Source organism: Chrysemys picta, chromosome 6, assembly GCF_011386835.1.
Source record: "Chrysemys picta bellii isolate R12L10 chromosome 6, ASM1138683v2, whole genome shotgun sequence".
In the NCBI taxonomy this organism is placed as follows: Eukaryota; Metazoa; Chordata; order Testudines; family Emydidae; genus Chrysemys; species Chrysemys picta.
In genome coordinates, this window is record NC_088796.1 from 12,082,067 (window position 1) to 12,099,467 (window position 17,401).

Sequence of the window (17,401 nt, forward strand, 5' to 3'; positions counted from 1 at the left end):
GACCCCAGAGAAAGTTAACACAGATGATTAGCCCTAAAGGGCCTGTATGATGATGAGAAGCTGAGTGAATTAAATTTATTTGCCTTCGAGCGAGTCAGTGGAGTTGTGTTCAGGTTTACATTATTAGCATTTGGAGATCTTACCGCATCAGTATAATGGGAGAGGGGGACTAGTTTGAAACAGCAAATTTTGTGGTGAGATTATTTTTTTTTAATTCATTTTTTTCCCGCTGTTGCTAGCTGATTAAGGAAAATAAGGGCATCTAGGATTCTAAGTGTTTGAAAGGATCCTTCAATGACTGCAAGAAACATTGGGCTGCTTGAAAATGTCAGCACTTTACACTTTATGTAGGATTGAACTGATTGCGACAGTGAAGAGAACAGGAGTGATTCAAAGGTGAACCAAAGGTCTCTGTTTGATATGTGAATGCATGTAGAACAGTGGCATGGGGGGAAAGGAGACTGGCTCTATGAAAGGTTGGGTTCGTTCTAGTAACAAAGCATGGCAGAGAGGCAATTTGATGTGTCTGATATTTGTTGCATCACCGTAGCACGTGGTGAGTTACCGCTAAAAGGGAGACTAGGTCTAAATTGGGGTGGACAGGGATGCATGTGTCATATGGTGTACAAGTAATACAAAGTAACGGTATTTGGTTCGTTCTCTGGGAATCTCAAAATCTGGGACAAAACTCTGACCTTGTCCCCACTTTCTTACCATATGTAAGCTAACTAACACAAGTTAGTGGCTAATGCAGTTGTTGTTCTCATACACATCAGTAGATCAAGGTAAATTGAAGGACAAGCAAATCACTTAACGTAACATTTTCAAAACTGATTTAGGCATGTAGGAGTCTATATACATGCCAAATTGTACCACTTTAACTATCTTGGTATAGTTAAACCAGTACAAATCCCTTGGCCAGGATGCAATTATATTGGTATAACAGTGTCTTACACCAACATAGTTTATTTCCCTTCTCTTACGGAGAACCCCCACTAGGAATTGTACTGACTTACCTATTTTAATTAAAAGAAATCACACCCCTAACCAAAATAGTTAAATCAGTACACTTAGGTGCTTTTGAAAATGTTACCTGTAGTTTCTCTCTGCCTCAGTTCCCCAGGTGTGAAATGGGGAAAATAGCACAGCCCAACCTCCCAGGGTAAATACACTAAAGATTATAAGGTCCCTAAGAAGATAAGTGCTTCACTGTGAAGTAAGAACTCTATGTTGAGGAATGTAGATAACTCAATGGTGGTTTTGTGCAACTGACAAGGATGACAACCATATTCAGAGCAGTACAGGACATCACAAACCATTAAGTGGAGGCTTTTTTTTTAATCTTATTGAGATTATTTTACTACTCAGATCTCAAGGGAATTAACCGGTTCTACATTTACTGTTCCCCATCAACTAACCATCTGCAGGCAACACCTTTTTAACAACTTGCTGGAATACATTTACTGGACATTTTGTCATTGTAGTATATTTGGGATATCAAAAAACAGCTGGTAGAAGGCCATAAACAAAGACTTTATTATATATTGTTTATCATCACTTTAGTTTTGGAAGGCTGACCAAGAGTGTTAATGCATGGCAACATTAAAATGTATCTTTATTGTTGCCGGGAAGGCTAAAGGTTACTTCACTAATAATATGCAAATGAAGCCTTTACTGCACATAATGAATAATCACTTCAGATTAAAGGCAGAAATTTCCTTTAGTAGTACTTGCAATAAAACCTTTTGCATGAAGTTAATTATTAATTTAAAAAATTACCACTTCAGTGAGCCTGGATACATTATTTATTAAATGTAATTAAAGTATTTATTAGGCAAGTAATAAATGATGGACCACAGCAACAGGGTGGCTTTACTGTTTTATAAAATAACCTTGGCCCATGTTTACAAGCAGTGACAGTAGCCCTCCTCTATTGTTATAACAGATTCATTATCTGCAGGATGACAGATGTAATTGCTTGCATGTGTCAATGATTTTAACTGGGTGGGGGAGGAAGAATTGGGAGTACAATAACCGGAGGCTTCATCAAGCCAGTGGTCTGAGCTTCTATTTATCAGTGATAATTTGCTTCTCCTGATGGAACATGAATTAAAGTTTCACATGACTCTATCCACCACTGACAGCCTCAACCTGCCCATATGCCCAGAGTACTGACTGCATGTAAATCAAACCTTAGGGTGTTTCCAATGAGAATGTCATTGACTCTCATTGGCGGCAGTGACAGTTGTTTCCGTTGAACAATCAACCAATGTTTCTCAAGCTGTAGCTTAAAAGTGTCTTGTCAAAAGAGTTAGATTTTATAGAAAGGAGAAAAAGGAGGGGGGGGGGAATCACTGACAGCCACAGATCAGCAATGCTACCTGCCTTTTTTATATTCCTGGAACAGTCCATTATGTGATCGATGGTTAAACTGTTTAAAGATAGTAGTAGGCTCATGGTTAGTCCAAGGAACTGGGAGCCAGGATGTCTAGGTTCTTTTCCTGATTCAGCCACTTACTAATTGTGAGCATGAAACTGTTATCCGTACATGTGTTGAGTAGTACTTTTCTTCTCAAGTAGGTCCATTAATCTAAAGTCTACTGTACAAATGTAATTTCCCCCCTGTGTATGACAGCCTAGAATCAAGCATGAAGAGGGATTGAAAATTATTAAAGCTGACTAGAACATTTCAACAAAAAAGATATTTTTCATTTTTGTCAAAATTTTCCATGGAAAACTTGTGATTTTTTTCCCCCAGCAAAACATTTCAGTTTTGCAACAAAATGTTAAAACTTTTCTTGGGAAAACAGATACTTTTCATTAGTCAAACTCAAATTTTCATGAAAAAACACTTTTAAATGGAAAAATTTTGACCAGCCCTAAAAATTATTTTTGGTTAAGGAACAGAGCTTGCTATGTCGAGGGGTTTGCAATGGTGTTGCAGCCATGTTGCTCCCAGGATATTAGAGAGACAGGTGGGTGAGGTAATATCTTTTATTGGACCAACTTCTGTTGTAAAAGAGACAAGCTTTCGAGCTGCATAGAAAATGTGAAGAAGGTTTCTCCCTTCATTCCATGGTGGAGGATGAGGAAAGAGATCATAGGATCAGCACGGGACTTCAGCATTCGGGATGGCCTCAGATAGGCACCTGAGCCTCTATGCAAGTAAGCAAGGAGCTCACTGATATCTGGTTGTGAGTTTCAGCTGGCCTGACCAGTTCAGTGTACCCCAATTCATTAATGTCACAAACTGTATCTGTTATGCCTCATGCAAAGTATCAATGGAAAACTAACACCACACTGATCATGAATATTCTTGCATGGTGTATGTCCAGTGAGCATCCAAGGGACCATGCAAATATGGAGGAAATGTCAAACTAAAATTTGTTTACCCGACAAGTCTGGGAAGTGGGTAAACTGTTTTCTCACAGACAAAGGACAAGCCAGTGCTTCCAGACAGGCATCATCAGAGTCTACTAGCAACCACATGTCAAGTGGCCATTCATTTAGATTGGAGAGGGCAGGAAGAAATCTATTTTTTGCATTATAGAAAACTCTGGCAGGGGAAGAAATCAGCATAGAATGGCCTTCGCCACCAGACTCCGTGTCGTTTTCCTCACAGCTTGAATGAACTTTATTTGGGGGGGGGGGGAATGCATCTTCAAGAGATTCATTGGACTATAAAAGAGAGAAGCAAAGAACCCCATGTTATCTTTCACCTAGGAAAACAAGGAGAACCAGCACCCTGTACTTCTGTGGTAGGTCCTGACTGTGAGACAGTCAGCTATGCTGGACAAAGAGGGATAAATGAGAAAAAAACCTCTTAAACCAAAGCCATACCTTTCTAGCTTAAGTTTTAGACTTTCCGATGCATGTTTTTCACTTTTATTTGCATGTAACCATCTCTCATTTATGTCTTTTACTTGGCCTCATTTAAAATCCTATCTCCTTTTAGATTAAAAGTAAAACCAGATTAACAACAAATCAACCCAGTGCTGTTTGAATGGACGGTACCATTAACTCCAGTTAAAGTGATAAGCTGTGCAGTCTATCTCTTCAGAGGAGCAAATGAGCCTTATTATTCCCCAAATGATCCAGGAAAGGGCTGAACTTTGCAGAGCACATGGGTTGGGGAAAATTCAGGACTGGGGGGTGTTGGGTCATCTCGTCAGGTGTAACCAAAGCTGAATATGGCTGGGGTGTAACAAGCAGATTGCTGGAATCCGAATGCACGCTTGTCTGCTGGCTGTGGGTGTACAGGCGGAGACTCACAGCAGCAGAGCATTTAAGGCATCCAAGGTTACAGGGCAGGTGGTGACACAACCCCGCAATGATCTGGATTGCACCCCAGAATGTGACAGCACCATCCTCCTCGATTTTGTTTAGATGTCTTCTGTTTCTCCAGTATAATTAACCCTCAGGGATGGCTATAGTATATGAGCTCAGTCAGGATGATATAGGGTGTTGCCTTGGGTGGTTGCCAACTACTTGCTATTTGGGATCCTTGTCATAGTATTTCTTCTGTTCTAGTTTTCTCATATGTAGTTCTTCTGTAGCTATGTAACTGCTTCAGCATTAATTGTCTTTAATTGGTTAAGGTTTCTTTAACTGTCATCTCAAGAAGCTATTAGATGTTGGCACTAAGGTTTTTGTCCTTCAGTCTATAAGTCTCTAAACTGGTGGTCCTCGAAAAGCATTGTTTTGTGTTGAGAAAGTCTCAATATTAAATGAGACTTTCTCAACCAGGTCTTTTTAATATCAAGTTCTTTGCTATTTGAACTGAGTATTCTGCTAACCCATTTGATTGTGCATTATTTGATTGGATTATCCCAAGCCAAGCAAACTGCAGTTTGCATTGTTTTATTCCATAGTCGCTTAATGTGTTGTGTACCATTTCAATATTTTTGAAAAAATGTAACAGTCCTACTAAGAAATCTTTCCCATTTAATTCAAATAGATCTTTTCTAGCCTTAGATCATGGGCTATCAGGAATCTAAGGAAGTTTCAGTGGTTCTTTTGGATTCTATTTCCCAAAATAGATTACCATTTTCTTCTTGGTGTTCATTGAAGCCTGGGCAGAATAGGCCATGTCTGGCTGTAGTCTTAAATTTGTCAATCAGGTGGGAACTCTGGAGCATTTCTGACTTCATCCTGTGTGATATTTTGACACAATGTCCCACTATTATGTAGTAGTTTCATCTGCATATTTTTTCTTCGATATCTGGTCTTGTTCTTTTGGCCACCCATCTGAGGTTACTCTCTCCAGATTTAGTAAAGTTGGATCATTTTGAATTTCTTGTTTGAATTGACTGGTCAAATTTTGTTTTTGGAAATAGGTGGTACTTTACTTCAAACTTCTCTTCCTCCACCTCCTTTCCTCTTATTGTTTTATAACTGATCTTAAAACTATTTCTGTATCAGAAACTCCTTTCACATTTAATTGATTCTTTCACAATTTCATAGTCCTTTGCTGAAGTCCAGCTGTTGCTTTTTCATGTTGTTTTGTTTAATATGGCTTTCACAGTTTCATAGTCTGTTATTACCTTGACCAATTTTCCACCACAAACATTCTGTGAGACCACTCATTACCAGAAACAAATGCCTAGGAGCTGATAGTACAGAACATTGAACTTTCTGTATCAAGATGAACCTGCCAAAACCTTTGACTTTAGATGCAAAACTGAAAATACTCTTGCATTTTGAAATCTAGACATGACTTCCTTATTTGTTCTTACAAGGAAGATGTCTCATAGGGAACCCTCTTTGTGTGTGGTGCCCATACCATTAAACCAGTCAGTAGATAGAAATAAATGGTGATATCCCATCTCCTAGAACTGGAAGGGACCTTGAAAGGGACCTTGAGTCCAGCCCCCTGCCTTTGCTAGCAGGACCAAGTACTGATTTTGCCCCAGATCCCCAAGTGGCCCCCTCAAGGATTGAACTCACAACCCTGGGTTTAGGAGGCCAATGGTCAAACCACTGAGCTATCCCTCCCCCCCCCCCCATTTGCTCAGTCACAGCTCAGGCATTCGCTCAGTCACAGCTCATTTTACCATCTGGTCAACTTCAGCTTTTTACTTTCTCTCTGTACTAATGGGCCTTATTAAGTGTGTCTATCTTTTGGCAGCACATGTGTATCTGTATCAATGTGATATTGCATCTTTAATGCATCCCTTTCTGTTAAACACATGATCAACATCTTTAATGTTCATTGTGATGGAGTTTACCAGCCACACGCTGAGCCAACAAGGAATAATGAGCCACTGTGGCCCACTCAGCCCCTCCCTCTGACACCTGCCCACCCTGTGTGGTAATGAAGGGGCAGCTACAAAGGGAAGAGACCAGACATCCTATCTTTGCTCCTTATGGAAAAGACTAGCCTAGAACCTCTGTAGAGGCTGGTGATTGCCAGAGCCCTCTGGGGGAAGGTAAGCCTGACACAGGACTGTTGAATTTGTTTTGGGGGACTGTTTCTGTTTTCCTACCTAAGTACTACCTAAATGCTGCTGTCTGTGCCATCTGGGACAGGCCTGCAGGGCCTAATGAGATTGCTTCAGGGAATCCCTGTGCAGGAGTTGTGCAGAGAACTACCTCAATTAACTCTGGACTTTTTGCATACTACTTGAGTCTGCCTGGTAGTTCATCTTGGACCCTGAAGAGTGTGGTCACAGTCATAGTTTATACTATGGGTGCCTTCATAAATAGGTTACAAAGAGTTAATAAATGATCATTTTAATAAACAGTGGATTGTTAGTCAATTGCTTGCTACTGACTCCACCAAGTCAGTAGGTTGCTTATAAACATCTACCACATATTTTACTGATGTATTTGTGACCATCTTTATCATGTTACACATGCCTTCAACATGCTTATAACATCTATTCATCATTTATTAATCCTTTATTACATATTTATAAATGTACCTTAATAGAAACGGTGACCTTTTAATATTACTTTTTGCTTCCTGTAGTTCAGTAGACATCTATTTGATCATCTGCATTTGAAGACTGCTCTTCCTCCTAATCATACATGGGACAATCCTATTACTCCTTGTACAGACACATCAGTGTGGTTTTGCCACATGGGCTAAATCTGTGCCTGCTATACTAAACAAGTTTGATTTTCTGTTTTAACATTTGGCAGTCAATCCTTTTGTGCATGCTCAGTGTGATTAAGTTGCATCAAAGGTGTCCAACATGGAAGGAGAATGATGTCATGTATGCTAAAAAGCAACCGTCTTGCAAAGTTATGTCAATCGCAGTGTCGGTGGTGTTTAAAAATTATTACCCAAATCAAAATACATCCATGGGTCTCTTAATAGCCTTACAAAGTAAAACTCTAAAAGAGGTTGATTGTGACTCTGAAAATAAATAATCAAAACATGGAGGCAGTGTCAAATGGTAACGGAGTTGAGTGCAATTTAATCACAAGTATACTGTAAACTGATGATTAGTGATCACCCAGTGTTAACATAGAAAAATAAGCTTGATTCATATAGTAGGCTCATCCCCTGAGCACCATACACCCATAAAACACAATCCCCTTACAAATCCCACTTTGTCGTATTGTATGTCTGGAACCACCTAGCATGCTATTGGTGGTGGTCAAGGTGCAAAGCATAAGCTGAGCTGCTTGCAGTGACTCAAGAGTGTGAGTACCAACCTCAGGGCAGACTGTGAGGAAGCAGGGCACAAACCCCAAATTGGTGTGAGTTCTCTACTTAGATTTCACCCACCAGTTATCAAGTGTGAACTCCTCAGGCACTAGAACAGCCTTAATGTGGGATCACAAACATATTGGAGTACCCAAGGGGACTATCTCACCACCCAAGAAAGCATACCTTTGTGATGGTCTCTCAAACCAAGAATCACAGCAATATTCTGGTTACATCCAGTCCCAAAGGACCAGTCACTTATTCCCAATCAGTTGCCCCTTAGATTTTACACCACAGACAACACTTATAGCTAACCCTATAATAAACTATATAAAGATTTATTAAATTGGAAAAGGAAATTAGTTGATTACAAGGTAAACATAGAAACACAAATGAGTTACAATCTTAAGTTTCAAAAGGTAATAAAAGCTTCTATAATAAGCAAGCTCTAACTGTCCTTTGGGTCTAACCCAGTCTTTCGCCTAGAAAGCTTTGACCACCAGAGTTCAAGCAGGACAGAGATCTAGTTCCTCCTTGTTAGAGGTTTTTATTTCCCCTCTTCCCCTGTGCTATGGGCTGAGAACTTGGCTGACATGAGGAATCCACTTGCATGACTCATCTTCATGGAGGGAAGGGGAAAAACAACAAACACCTTTTGTCCTCTATAATGTCCCACAACAGTCCATCTGGTGCCGATGGACCTTCCCTGTTGGGCAGGACAAAGCATCTTCTGTTGGAGACCAACACTTCACATTAGTTAATGTCTCTCTCTTGTCTGGTGAATTACACAGTCACAGAGGCTTACAGTACAACTGCTCAATGACCTTACAATATGGGGCACAGATATTATAAGTGAGATCAATACAGGCAGCAACTCACAAGCATTCAATAAAGTGTAAACACGAAACATTTTTATACTCCCAATACCAACACACAGGTGAGCCAGACTGATTCCAGCTATGTTTTTGTCATTATTCCATTGAGACATGGGGACCTTGGCATGAGCTAGCACCCGGTTTGCCAGTGTCACAATAAGATTGCTCATCTGATAAGGTCTGCAGGATCAGGCCTTATATGAGCCATTCATCTTTACATGCTCCAGTAATATTGGTCTTAAATGCATTCATCCCTACGGTACCTGGGATAACTGAGCTTTATAACTAGCTCAGCCATGCATCATAGGGAAGACTTCAGTCAGCCTGCATTACTGCAGTCATAATGAGGCTTATATACCAAAGGTCACAAAAGTTTTGCAATTGACTTCAGTAGAGTCAGGATTTCACCCCACAGTACTAGTCACATGAGATAAAGGGATAGAGTGGGAAATAGTCAGACATGTGGACAGATATTGAGTTAGAGGATGTTCTAAAAATGGCCTTAGTTTTTTTTCTCATATTGTGAAAAAGCCATTTGTCATGGTTTTGATATGACAGACATGAAGCCTAGTCCCTTGATGACAGCATACCTCTCAAATTTGACATTCTTCCTCTAGTTGGCAGAAGGATGTTTGCTTTGTCCATCAAATAACTAAAATATGTATATAATATTTTCCACCTGCTTTAACTAACACCCTTCCCTTTCTCCCACACTCCTTCCACTACTGAGTCTGGATTTCTTCAATCACTTCTCTAAATATTTGTCATGTAGAGTTTCCAGGAAGAAAAGACTTAAACAGACCCAGAATTAGTTTAGAAATCGATTTGTCTTTTATACTGTTTAGAAAGCCTTTACTGTGAGGTGAACATTTTTGTTATATATCATGCACACACTTGCACTGAGGCAGCCTTTATTTGACCTCTTAATCAATCTGAGTGCTGGCCCGGGGTGGAGGGGGAGGAGAAGGAGATGCAAGATAGCTTATATAAATGCCAAGTTGGCTCTGTTCCCCTGAACCATCTGCACTTCTCGCTATGGTCAGACTAAATGTCTGCTAATGGCCCCTTCTTCTATGATCCATTTATACATCTTCTTTTTTAGTTGAAAACAAATGGCGTTATTGGACCTGCTTTGCTTCACTGCAGCTGTGAATTGCAGGCCTGGAAAGCCGGCCAAGTAGAAGTCAGACAGCTAAGTCTTTCTACTTAGAGGAGAGAGTCCAAAACTGCTGATTTGGCCTCATTTAATCCTGACTTTTTATCTATAAATTTTAACATGATGCTGAGAGGGAGTATCTCGACATGATGTACTTTCCATTTCTCTTTTTCCCTCTCTCCCTTCAGGAGACAGGAGGCTTTGCTAGGTTACAGAACTAGGCCTTGACACTTGTTAACCATTCTGCAGACAGGATGATACTTGAAGTCTATGAACATTGACGTATGGCTGATAAGAATGGGGCTGGGAGCAGTTTCCTGCAGGAAGAGGCATTGTCGGGCCCTTAAGGCAATAATTTTTGTTGAGGTTTTCATGGTCGTTGAAGTCATGTGTGTACAGCACCTAGCACAATGGGAACCTGGTCCTGACTGAAGCCTCTCGGTGCTGCTGTATTGTTTATAATAAGTGGTCATTAAATTCTAGAGCTAAATAGGAAAGAAAGGTTGTTTGTGAGAGTTGCAGATGATTTAACTTATGCTTATTTAGAATTTAAAGCTAAATTGAACTGCCCTCATAAAACAGTCTCAACTGTTGTCGTGTGATCAAGGTCTGGTTTAATGGTTTGAGACCGCTGATCGGGTTTTTTTGTCCCAGTAAAAATGGGGTGAAGATGGGAACCTGAAATTAGGCTCCTGAGTCCATATTTAGGCACCTACATACATGACCTGATTTTTCAAAAGTGTTGAACACTCAGCATCGCTCTCTGACGTCCATGAGAGCGGGTGAGTGCTCAGCGCTTTTGAATGCCAACCCACTCGCTAAAGACAGTGGGTTAGAGTCATCACCGGTATAACTCCACTGACTTTGTCAGTCTTTGGGTACGTCTATGCTTACCTCCGGGTCCGGCGGTAAGCAATCGATCTTCTGGGATCGTTTTATCGCGTCTTGTCTAGACGTGATAAATCAATCCCGGATCAATCCCGGAAGTGCTCGCTGTTGACGCCGGTACTCCTGCTCGGCGAGAGGAGTACGCGGCGTTGATGGGGGAGCCTGCCTGCCGCGTGTGGACCCACGGTAAGTTCGAACTAAGATAGTTCGACTTCAGCTACATGAATAACGTAGCTGAAGTTGCGTATCTTAGTTCGAAGTGGGGGGTTAGTGTGGACCAGCCCTTAGACTCCAGGAGGATTTAAAATTCAGGTTTATTTAAAAAAAATAGTCAAAACCCAGACACAGTGCACCAAGCAGTGGCAGCTTCCACCTTGTAGCAAGTTAAGTCCTAATAAGAAGTGGGTGAGGAAGAGCTCATAGGCCTGTTGTAAATGAGCCGTGCTGAAGTAAGGCTAATCATGCTTTTCTGTAGCAGGTGTGCATTTCCCTGCAGACCCCAGCCTGCAGTCTATTCATGAGCTGTTCTCCCCACAACCTCGCCTCGGAGGCCCCCAAGGCCAAGTTTCAAAATTGCTGCCTTCAATTTAATCCTGAACTCAATAGAACTAAAACAACAATAGAAATCTCAGTGGTGTAAAGTGCAAAAGCAAATTGCCGGCATCGCTTAGAAGTTAGAGATCAGCCGTGTCTCTTCCTCATCGTCTGTTCTCTTGAAATTGGGGAGGCTGTTTTATATGTATAGGCAGATCTTTGCTTGCAAGAGAAATCACACGAGCTCACGTTGCCAGGAATAACACTGTTATTTTTAATGGAAATAAGTCATTCATGACCCAAAGCTCTGAAATTGTTCCACACAATGTGCTGAATACATAAAATCTAGGGTTTCTTTTTAATGAAATAGGCTGGATTTTGTTCCACTTTTCAAAAAGATGGGACCCATTGTGTTGGGCTCTCTTCCTTATGGAAACCCGCCTCCTGGAACTGTAAAGTGCTGACTGTAAAAATAGTGAGGCAAAATTAGCAAATATATCACAATAACATACCACTAATAATTCTCATCAATGAATGGGTATAACCATTGCAGGCATCAGCTCATAAGCACATTGAGTCAACTCGCATGCAATCTGCTCAACACATCACTGTCTTTTGGAGTTTGGCCAGTGCCAAAATTTGAATTACCATGGTTTTCCTATTGGGCTTGAAAGACAAAGAGGCCCCAATCCAGCCCTCAGGTACATTGCCTGAAATTCTGCATATGTACGGGATAGCTAGCAAACAGCAAAACAGGTCATGTGTTTCTAGGAAGCTGTGGCTTATGGGGAAGGTCTTCTGAAAGGTGTGCTTGAACAGGAGCAGTTAGAAATGCATTGGAGGAGAAGAGAACTAAAACCAGAAGTGCTGTGAGTTTGTACTAGATGCAGTTCCTGATCCTGCACTATAGAAGTCAATGGGAGCAGAATCAAGCTCTTTGTGAGGACGTAGGCCCTGAACCTCAAAGGTATTTAGGTGCCTAATTTGATTTCCGTAGGAATTAGGTGCCTACATTCCATTGAGGATCTGGACCCTAGTCCTTGAGACGTGCTTTCCTTTTACTATCTAATATTCTTGTCCAAAGCTACATGCTGTGGGAATGGTACTTGGAGTATATTTCAGAGTTTGTAAGGGGGCTGTTCCTTCACAAATTGCCTCCAAATGTTGAACTGGCAGGAAACCTGTTTGGTTTCCATCAGAAGATACACTGAAAATGACAGCTCCTCACAAAACATTGTGCTTTCAACAAACCGACATGATCTGATGGGGAAAAATGTTCCAACCATTCTTTCCAGTAGCCTTGGATTTATATCCAGCTTCCTGCAGAATACATGAGGCCATGTCAGTTATTGTAAATATTATTGTCTACCTTGAATTGCAATAACCATGTTACTCAGCTGATCTGATACTTATTTCTTTTGTTTGTCCATTTTGCAGCTTAATTGATCCAACAGGCCACTTAGATTCCAGTAGTTCAATTCTCTACCTCCTAGAATGAAAGCAGGAGGAGAGACCGGGTCTCATATCTGCATAGCAGTCTACCTTTAACCTCCACTCACCCAAACTTTACTGTATGCACGTAACCCAGTTATCCCATGCCCTCTTCTAGCCTTTTGTAGTCTTCATTCATGTTGGTGAGCGTTTACTCTGCAAGTCACCTCATTGAAGTCCATGAGATTAAGTTCATCAGTGCTCATGTTGCACAGTTTGGCCTAAAGTCTGTATTTTGCTTTGGAGTATTTCAGGATGAGAGCTTTGATATTCATGTCAAATGTCCTTCATTGTTCAAGGTGACTACCTCCCAAATGAAACCACACACCTAGCATTTAAACATCACTGTGTGCTGAGAACTATGGGGGGAACCATTAGCTGTATTACAATAGTGCCTTGAGACCCCAACTGAGATGGGGCACCAGCTGTATGCTCTACAAGCATGCAGTAAAGACAATCTCTGCTCCAGCGAGATTAGTCTAAATAGACAAGACAAAGGCTGGGAGAAGCAGAGAGGGGAGCTGACTTGCCCAAGGTCACAGAGTAGGTCAATGGCAGAACTGGAAATTAAACCCAGGTCTCCTGGCCCCTAACTCAGTGCCTGATCCACTAGATCCGGCTATCCCCTGTATGTGTATATGATAGTGTGTATATATGAATATATATTTCAGATGACTACTGAGATCACTACCAAATATGGAAAATATGGAACAGCATAGCAGGGGATCAGATACTATGTTAATGAGCTTGCTATAAAATCCTCGCTAGATGAGAGACCGACAGATTGACCTTTAAATCCATCTGGCTTTATTTTGGTGCCTTATCAGTGTGTTACAGTTATTCTTAATGTCTGACTGAGCAGCTAGTTTCATGATGTTTCACTTTAGATACTGAACCAAAATATAAAATCTTCAAGAGATGCATGTTCACATCCCGATGGTTTGGGAGAAGTCTCTATTTTGGGGCATAAAATGCGGGGATCTGCAGCATACATTTTTGGTGACTTAATTGGTCTTCAACATCAGATGTGCTCAGTATGTCTCATTGATCGTTACAATGACTGTCCTCGGTTTAGTGAGAATCAGAGGAAGCCACTTCTGTGGCTGGTCAGAACCAACCCCTGAATCCTTTCACATCCTTCTAAACATCCTGGACTCCCTTCATGTCCTTCTGAGAGACTGGCCTTTTCAGTTCTGTCTCCTTTTACTGCAGTGGGAGAAGGCAAATTAGCCAGAATTAATGCACTTTATTAAGAGCCCAACCATGACTCTTCGAGTTACAGCTGTAGTGTGGTATGCATTGCTCAGGCACTTTGGCTGCGGAGCACAGATCAAAGTAGAACACATCTCATGACACTGGCGGAGAATGCTGGAAAATAGCACTGATATCTCCTTTTCAGAGATTCAATTTCTACTTTCCCTCTGCACCAGCTATACTCTCTGTAGCGGGGTGGACACCCGCTCCTGCCCTGAGGGGTTTGGAAGAACAGCCCTGCGAGAAGGCTGGGGCAGGGAAGGCTGAGCTTTATTCGGGGGAAGTGGCTGCAACTGGGGCCACACCCCAAACAGACTCAGCTGGCCCTATAAAGGCAGGGAGCCAGGAGCTCAGACAGAGTCTCTCTCTGCACTCAGAGAGAGAAGGGCCTGGCTGCAGGGAACTAGAAACAGGGTACCTGAGTGGAGCAGGGCTGGGGAAAGGCTGGGGAGCTCCAGCCTGGAAATCCCCAGGCTGCAGCCTAGGAAAAGGCCAAGGGGTACTGGGGGTTGCAGAGGGCAGCCCAGGGCTAGGCCAAGGCAGCAGGTCCAAACCCAACCTTGCCGATGATGAGTGGCCTATACTGCAGTCTGCCCCAGGGAGTGGGGGCTAGTTGGAGACTGGCAGTGGCCTTATCCTGAGGCAAGGTAGGGATAGTGGGTGGGGGGTTCCCCAGGGAGGGGAGACCCAGCGTGTGTGGGTACTGCCAGGGGGCAGCACCCAGAGCAAGGGGCACCGGGGTCCTGGGAGGGACACGGGGGGCCAGAAGTCGTGACAAGGCGGATCATCGGCCTACAGAGGGTGCTCCGGAGGCTGGGTCGAGCTAATTCCCTGAGAGACCAGCAGGAGGCGCCGCAGGGGTGAGTCCGACCTCTTATACTCTCCCAGTAGGAATATTTGAAGGGGATGGAGAATAGGGCTATTTCCCCAACCTTGTTACATTCTGGCCTGTAAAATCTATGTAAGTGCTCAGGAGAATCAATTAAGAGCTTTTCTAGGTAGCTTGATCCTTTGTGCAACCATGAAGTCAAAAGTTGACATCTTTCCTTTTATTTTAAGGGTACTGCCTATAGGCTTGGTCCCATGCTCTTCTTACCTACAGCACTCCCCTTGACTTAAAGGGGATGGTGAACAATACAGGAAAAGAGCACGTTGTAGTAGTAGTAGTAGTACGTTTGAATCAGGGGCATCTGACAAGTAGCTAATGAGACATGGATGAACCAAGTCTAAAAAAGTGGATCCTCTTGCACATTTGGTAATGCAGATTCTAACCTTAGGTACACCTGCCTATTGATGGAGTCATCTTGATATTGTAACATCAGAAGTATCTGAAGGAGTGAGGAAAGGCCACGTTATCTAAAAATCCAACCACCTTTTAATGCAGTCAAAGCCCTCACACACAGCAGCACCTGCCTCCGCTAGAACTGGCAACAGGAAGCACCACCCATCAAAAGGACAATTTGGACTTGCCTACACTGCCCCACAGGTCATACTATGGGGGTGTGAATAGCAGAGCACACCAAATTGCAGCACTGTAACTCCCCTGTGTGGACACTGGAGCACAAATGAAAAGGTTCTTAGTTTGTCACTGTAGTCCTCTTCAAATAGGATTGCATTAATGTCAAATAGGAACCTTTGAGTTCACAACTGCAGCATCCACACAGGGGAATTACAGCACAACACTTTGATGTGCATTGTTATTCCTACCCCTGTAGTATGAACTGCAAGGTAGTGTAGAGATAGCCTTTGTTTTAGCCTTAGTCTCTCTTAAACCACACCCACCTACAACCCAGCTAATCATAAAACTGGAAAGGACCTCAAGAGGTCATCTAGTCCAGTCCCCTGCACTCATGGCAGGACTAAGTATTATTTAGACCATCCCTGACAGATGTTTGTCCAACCTGCTCTTAAAAATCCCCAGTGATGGAGATTCCACAACTTCCCTTGGCAATTTATTCCAGTGCTTAACCACCCTGAGAGTTAAGAAGTTTTTCCTAATGTCCAACCTAAACCTCCCTTGCTGAAATTTAAGCCCATTGCTTCTTGTCCTATCCTCAGAGTTTAAGAAGAACAATTCTTCTCTCTCCTCTTTGTAACGACCTTTTACATAGTTGAAAACTGTTATCATGTCCCCTCTGTCTTCTCTTTTAAAGACTAAACAAATGCAATTTTTTCAATCTTCCCTTATAGGTCATGTTTTCTAGACCTCTAATCATTTTTGTTGCTCTTCTCTGGACTAATGGGGAGGGGACAATATTACAATATTTTTCATCGTTCTATTCTAGATAGGTTTTTATACCATGCTCATCACTGTAGTATCTGAGCATCTTCCAGTAATGCATTAAGTAACAAGACTAAGATCTGTCATATGGTGTTTATTCGTATCCTCTCACGTGGGGAGGAAAGTTGTGCAGTGGAGCGTCATCCAAAAGATCTCCAAAAGTAGAACATTGGAATATTATGCTTTAGTGTCTGAAAAGCTGGATTGGTGCAGTATTTTCTCAGCAGAAGGAACTATGGGCCTTAACCAAAGCCCATTCTCCATTGACTTCAAACTCCTGTTCAAGTCAGTAGGTTTTGGATTACATCCTATTCCCTTGTGCTGATACCTAGATATTGCAGTGAAAGAGAGGTACTTTTGTGAATTATATCACAAACTCGACCCATTGTGTGTGGTTGCTTATGGTAGGGAGTCATGAATCCAAGTAATCTTGTGGCTATTTTTATTCCAAATGTAGTGTTGGCTGCAGAAATCTTAAGACGCCGTTAAGCAATGTGATGCTGTATTAATCAGCTTCAGTTGCACATTTTCTAAACTATTATTTAAAAACACGGATCTTATTTTTAAAAATGTAGTGCACCAAATTCATCCATGATGTATCTCCATGGACTTTAGTGGAAAAACTGGCCCAGTCATTTAAATTCATGGTAGAGATATTTAAAATCCAAACAGCTTGTATTAAAGCTTGGAATAATGCAAACATGGGCAATCCCAGTGGTTTGTGCAATTTACTAAAGACAAATTTAAAGTAAAGAGCATTAGGTCACATAACGTCAACAGGAATGATGTCCTACTTGGTCATGGGTTTGACACTGGGTGGGTAGCGGTGAATAGGTTTAAAAACACCAACTCAATTTTCAGCTGCAGTTAGGATAGCAAATAGAGAAAAAGAGAACAAACGAGAAGAGATCCCATTGGGGTATCTACAGAAGGCTGGTGCACAATTTTACAATGCGTTATTACATAGCAAAGAGGATGGATGATATAGAAGGGGCAATGACAATGATAAAGTGGTTTTGAAGATTGTTTTTAAAAACACTGTAGATCAGTATAGTTTTATTTTCTGTTATTCTCCACTTTTTTGTAAAATTGTCTTACAATAACATGAAATAGGTAAAGCACTCCTAATAAATGAACTTATTTTTCTTCTAATTTTGTGCACATTGTCAAATTTGAAAATCATAGATCAATGCAGGAATTTCCAGACCAATGGTCCATCTCCAATATCCTGTCTCCAACACTGGTCAATGACAGATACTGTACTTTCC

The 17,401-nt window shown here is 41.7% G+C and overlaps 1 protein-coding gene across 2 annotated transcripts in view; it reads left to right on the plus strand.

Annotated features, from left to right (window-relative positions):
* Nucleotides 1-17,401, plus strand: part of SLC14A2 (solute carrier family 14 member 2) — a 407,766-nt gene that overhangs the window by 196,303 nt on the left and 194,062 nt on the right. The window contains exon 1 of one of the 2 annotated variants that reach the window (XM_065549949.1): nucleotides 13,979-14,712. The exons of the other annotated variant lie outside the window; for it this stretch is intronic. The gene's annotated coding sequence lies outside the window, so the exon portion shown is untranslated. Of the gene's footprint in view, nucleotides 1-13,978; nucleotides 14,713-17,401 lie in introns of those variants that run through there. 2 annotated transcript variants of the gene reach the window in all.